General features: G+C 39.4%; 1 long non-coding RNA gene across 2 annotated transcripts in view; it reads right to left on the bottom strand.

Moving 5' to 3' along the window:
• The window catches only part of LOC125484057, a 56,453-nt gene extending 50,976 nt beyond the window's left edge, over positions 1-5,477 (bottom strand). The window contains exon 1 of one of the 2 annotated variants that reach the window (XR_007262930.1): positions 5,171-5,477. This is a non-coding gene — a long non-coding RNA (uncharacterized LOC125484057). The remainder of the gene's footprint in view (positions 1-5,170) is intronic. The other variant, XR_007262929.1, reaches the window with a different exon arrangement.
• Positions 5,478-6,394: the final 917 nt, after the last annotated feature.

Below are 6,394 nucleotides of genomic sequence, written 5' to 3'. Positions count from 1 at the left end.
CCCGAAACGTCAGTTTTCCTGCTCCTCTGGTGCTGCTTGGCCTGCTGTGTTCATCCAGCTCTACACCTTGTTATCTCAGATTCTCCAGCATTGGCAGTTCCTACTATCTTTTTAAACTCTTAGTTGTTTTGGACTCATTTCTCAATTCCAGTCTATGTTCATGTATGTGGTGAATTACTTCTTCTTGTGTTTAATAACGAATAAACTCACTCTTTGTTAACTTGAAAACCTGGTTAAATTGATTCTTTTTAAAACACAAATTCAGGAGAAAGCATCCACTAGGGAAGAGATCCTTTTTAAACTAACCATGTTGTGATTCAAGGGGTTGGGTGAATGAAGAACCAGTTCATCCCTCGTCCCTTGGGAATTAACAACCAGGGGCTATCCCATCTGGCACCATAATAACTAGGGGTAGCTCAACCATAGACTGGTTGTAATCGGTGGTTTGATGGCTTACTTTCTTTTATAATGTTGCTTTATAATATCATAGGGTGTCTCATTTCATTAAAGGCTCGATACACATATGAGTTGTTGTTGAAATGGTTGTTTGTACAAACTTCTATTCCAATCCACACCCTGCCCACTGAAGGTTTCTGATATCACAGATATGGGAAAACTGGCCTCCTCAGGGCTAGTTTAATTGGATGCTTTTATTCATTCTGTGATTAGTTATTTGCCAGAGTTCAGGGACATTTCTAACGATTATGCCTGAAGTCTTGCTTAAACCTGATATGACGCAGCTGACAACAGATCAACGGATGTTGCATAGTCACAGAAAACAAAGCACGGTCTGGTGCCAAATTACAATGAGTCCTGAGCTGCTAACTCAATGGCGTCAGGTCATTAATTCCTTCTGTTTGGTCTTTGATTCCACAATGGGTCACCCAGTGTTGCTAAACAAACATATAGTATGCTTGGTGGCCAGCAATCTGGCAAAACTATCTGTTCGAGTGAGGCGAAACTTCTCCTGTTTTGCTGCTGAATTCAACAGACAATTATGAATTTCTCACCCACCATGAGACTCAATTTTATCCCCATCCATATTGATTAACACACACTAGGATTCAACTTTGAACATGCTCCTGGTCATCTCCCCCATGAGGACCTTCTTCATGTGTTTAACTATACAGTAACTGTTGGTAGAATATTTGGCTGTACTTGACAGAAGTGTTACTGCATAGAAGGAGGCCATTTGACCCATCATGCCTGCACTGGCTCATTAAATGAACATCATTATCTATTGCCAATCTGCTAGTATTTTTCCTCGATGCCCTAGCACATTTTTTTTTTATCCAAATAATCATCCAATGTCTTCTTGAAAGACTCAGTTGAGCCTGCCTCCACCACACGTCCAGGCAGTGCATTCTGTTACCTAACTACTCATTGACTGAATAAGTTTCTCCTCATTTCACACTGGTTTCTTATATGATTACTTGTTCTTGTTCCTTGTACGAGCCAGCAGGGTAAAGCATGGTGCCAGAGGCTTTCAAAACAAGCCGCATCCTTCTTTTACACTATCCACGCGTGCACTATTTTTAATAAGTTCTAGCACGATTAACTACATAGTAAATAGACGTTGGCACTTGATTGGACTACTAATGAGATCAGCTGCTTCAGAACAGACCTGCAATTGAATTCTGCCCTGTATGACTTAAAGCACATCACACTTAATCTGTAGTGGAAACTCAACACTTAACAAGTTTTGTTTTTTGCCATGTGTTTTAAGCTCAGAAAATAGCATTTAATGATTCTGAAGTTTTCTAGAAAACCAGTTATGTGGTATTTTTATTTGACATCAAAGTTTGGCGCAATTATGATTTTAAAATGTACTTGGATATCTTTCCAGACAGGAACATTCAAAGTGAGCAGTAGGATGGGATAAACACTTTCTTGTGAGAAGGTGGTACAAACCAAGTGAGTTTCGTAAGCAGGACTGATACTTATCCAATCAGCATTGACCATAAAGCATCATTCATTTTCTAACATATCAATGTGGTTTCAAGTGATAAAGGAAATAAATAGAGTACTTTTGTATACTGTGTCTACAAAATCACATTATTGTCCCTGTTGTTTTCAACATGCAAAGTTTAAACCAAAAGGATACTAGATCACTTTCATTACTGCAATCAAATCATGGATTCAGATGATGTTATATGCTGTCAGAAAAAAGCCAGCATTCTTTACCTTCATTGTCTGAATACCAGACACAAAATACCAACCTTTAAAGGGACTCTGTTTTCATGATAAAATATTTGACAGTGTTCATTCATTTGTTTTGAATGTATGGTAATCCATGACAAGCTTATCATTATGGAATTTGCATCCATTATTGATAAACAGTAAGACACACATTTAAATAAGATTGCTTTTTTTTTGATATTTGTCTTCTTTGCTGCAACTAGTTTAGCAAAGAGAATAATAGCTCCTGGCTTAATGAAAGGAGAAATGGCCAGTTCCAGGTTTTGATCGTTATACGGTAATACGACTGTAAATGGGGGTGCTGGAGGAGGACAGGGCTGTTCCAGATGACATCAGCCATGCAGGATCACATATCATGAATGGCCATTTGGGTCAAGTAGCTGAGGGTAATCAGCACCGTGAAACCAAGTTGCTGGAAACAGTCAATGCCTTCAAGTTCGGATAACAAGCTACAGCAAATTAACAAAAGGGTACACAATGACCTTTTAACTCACCGGGCCTTAAATCTTTCATCCCTAATGTTGGTTCACTAAATTACAGCCATGCAGCATAGAGACAGTTTGGGCAACCAGACTGGTCCATGTCAGTGACAACAAGGTGCAGGGCTGGATGAACACAGCAGGCCAAGCAGCATCATAGGAGCAGAGAGGCTGACGTTTCGGGCCTAGACCCTTCATCAGATTCTCCAGCATCTGCAGTTCCTACTATCTCTGGTCCATGTCAGTGTTAATGTGCGAAGAAAACTGCTATCTTTCCCTTTGCATCTCACCCTATCTTTTCTCCTTTATATGTTTAGTTTCTCTTTAAATGCAAAATAGCATTTGGGTACAAGATACCTTCTTTTATTTCTTTTGTAGTTTTACTGTGATGAATAACTTTAAGGGACACAAATTATTCACATGACCACCCTCTAGACATCAGTGTTACCACATGTTGCTGAAGCTTGCACTATCCACAATGTTAAAGAAACCTCTCCATAGCTGTCCACAGGAAATAGTACTCAGACCATTCATTTCACTGCTGTTAGTACTGTGTCATGTAAAGTGGCTACAATCATCACCTACCCTGGCCATCCTCAGGCCATGTTTCTTCACTGTTTCCAGTGGTTCTGCTGGGATCCTTTGTTTGGTGATGGTGGATTTCCATAAGGGGTGGGACACTTGCCTTAAATCAGTTCAAGGTTGAATGATTATTGGATCTCTACAGGGCAACCATGTTGGAGAAGATGAGGGTGCACTCCTGACTTCTTTGTAAGGGGTGGAAGGGGACACTGGTCTAGTTTGACTCATCTGAGTTGCAAAGAACAATCATATTGGACTCAAAGCATTAACTCTGTTTCTCTCTTAATGGATGCTGCCAGATCTGCTGAGTTTCTCCAGCACTGTGGATAATGTGCTATCTGCAGCCTGCCTGGTTAGGTGTCTAGGTTACATCTTCCCCGTCTTCTTCAGTTCCTCTTCCCGCTCACCTTCCTCCATAGCCTCCTTGATGATGTTGGGCTATACTTGCAGCTGAGCACATGTTTGTTTTTATTCTTTCAATAGATGTGGCCATTTCTGGTAAGATCAGCATTAGTTGCCCATCCTTGATGGCTTTTGAATGGTTTGATAGGCCATTTCAGAGAGGAGTTATGTTTCTTTGGATCTGGGCCAGATAAGGAAGGGAGTTTTATTTCCCTGAAGGACATTAATGCATCAGATGTGTTTTTATGCAAATTAATGATATATTTATGGACATTATTACTGAGACCAACTTTCAATTCCCAATTTTATAATTGAATTTTAATCCCGCCACCCATGGCCCTAGACCATTAGCTCATTAATACTTCAGTGATATTACTTGTAATGCCAACATCTCCTCATGTTCTTTAGTGAGAGACCAGCAAATATTTTGAATGAACCTGTGTGGTTCACATGCTTTTTTTAAAAATACACTTTATTCATTAAATATCTTTATATATATATAGTCCCTAAAGCAGTTCAGTTCTGCACAATAGCATATGAAGAAATAAACAAACATTGAAGTTTGACTCTATCCAACACATAAACCAAAGGATTTCTTAATTGTACAAGATTATACTTACATACATTTGAGGCATTGGGAAGGTCCGATAACTGAATGGACCCTCATTTAAATTCCCACAGGCACAAAGAAACATGTCTTTGTGCAGCTGGGAAACTTGGTGAAAGCATAAGCTCAGAAGTTTCCAGTGTACGCAAGGAACACTGTTCTCAGTGTGGGGCACCTCGTGAACCACAGAGGAAGCAGCTACAATCCCAGTGTGCCCTCCTCTGAGAGCCTCTGAGATTGTAAAGCAGTATCTCTAATGGTGTGACACACCTGAACATTGTGCCCTAAGTGTCTGTGCACATTGCCTCATCGTAGAAATTTCCTTATGTTTCTATCATTGACACAAAAACTGGTAGCACTGAGAAACTCCTCACAGCAAATCAAAGTAAGGACAGAGTATATCACTTTGAAATTGGGATTATGATACATCTATGTGTCCTGGCCGAATTAAAGCTGCCCTCAAATCCTTTTTTACTTCAGTGTTATACTTGGACTTGATTCCCCTTGTGCAATGTCAGCATGAGATTGTGTGTATATTTCAATAAAGTACTTTTCAATCTGCAAAATTCCCTGACTAAACCACACTTAAGACTCTGATTTGCATATGCATACAACATTTGGTGTTTATTTAACACCAAATAGGTTTTATGAGATTAAAGGGACATGAATCCAATTTTAACAGCAGTAGAGCACAAACTAGACATTGCATAGCATCTGCCAGTCATTATTTAAAGGCATGGGTCAGCTCTCAAAACTTTGGCACCAATAATCAGATGTTAGTGTGAAACTTGGATAACCTATTACCAAAATATTGAGCCCCTAGTGTAACATTAACATTGCCGCCATAGAAGGAAATTGCGAATCAAGTGGGAGTACAAAAGAACAAGCATGTGTGTCCTACCAGATACAGACCTGCCCGAGTATCAAGGTCATATCATCTCACACCAGCTCAGATGGCCAAGACATGATGTCAGACTGTCCTCAAAGGTGCTCGACTCAGAGCTGAGCACGAGAGTTGATTTACATGGAAGTCAAAGGAAATATTTCAAACACATTCTCAAAGCTTCCGTGAAGGTCTGCACTGTTAACATCAACACATGGGAAGCAGATGCCCAACTGAAACTAAGATGGTGATTCATCATCAAAGGTGGTGTCAAGCCTTCTCGATCAACAATAGCAGCAACTGACAGAATGGAAAGAGAGATGGTAGCTACTTGAGCCAACAATCTACCACCACTCTACCAGTTGGCAACCGATATCCTCCCTGTGGGAAAGCCTGTAAAGTTAAGATAGGGCTCATAAGTCAGCTTCAAACCCACAGGCAACACTGACATATCACTTCCACCCAGTCATCTGCATGAATGAATCATCGCTGATATAAGAAATTGTCAACAGGGTGAGCAGAACGTTGCAGGGACATTTGGACTGGGTGTACCTTTTCCACTGTTTGACTACTCTCGTTAATGCTTTGGATGCAACTGAATGTTCTGTCCAGTTTAATTCTTTCTGGGCCACTTTAGGAGCTTTCGGCATCCATTACCGATGTGAGACTGGAATCACATACAATCCAATCTATTTAATGATGGGAGATAGCCTTTCCAAAAGGAGATCAATTAATTTTTTGCTTAAAACACTTTTAGCCTGTGAAATAGAACAACAGTAGAAATAATGTCCCATTAAATATTTCTCCTGTGATAATTAAATTTAGGAACTATATTAAAGGGTTCCAACTCCCTACAACAGGTTGATTAAATGTGAAAGCAAATAAAATAAAGTTAATTCAATATGGCAGAAGGAATGACAGTCAGATTGCACAAGTAGATGCATATAAAGTCTTGAATGTGGTAATATTAGCTGCACTTATGTATGTTCAAGCCAATTGCTACATTTGTGAAATACAGAATCAAGTGATGGTTAAGTGCGTCTCACACAAGCCAAAAGTGAATTCACGTGAGGTGTAAGATCTAAATATTAAATAATATGTCTTAAAATGATTTCCACATTTTGTGGATGCTTAGAGGTAAAAAAATATACTGTACCTAACAAAATTAATAGAAATTATATTACATTATTAATGGACTGAATTCCATTTCCCTTTTCCAGAAAATAGAACGATTCCTTGGCC

Source organism: Rhincodon typus, chromosome 9, assembly GCF_021869965.1.
Source record: "Rhincodon typus isolate 14 chromosome 9, sRhiTyp1.1, whole genome shotgun sequence".
Lineage (NCBI taxonomy): Eukaryota > Metazoa > Chordata > Chondrichthyes > Orectolobiformes > Rhincodontidae > Rhincodon > Rhincodon typus.
The sequence above is the reverse complement of the archived record's forward strand: the minus strand, read 5'-3'. Positions and strand labels throughout refer to the sequence as shown.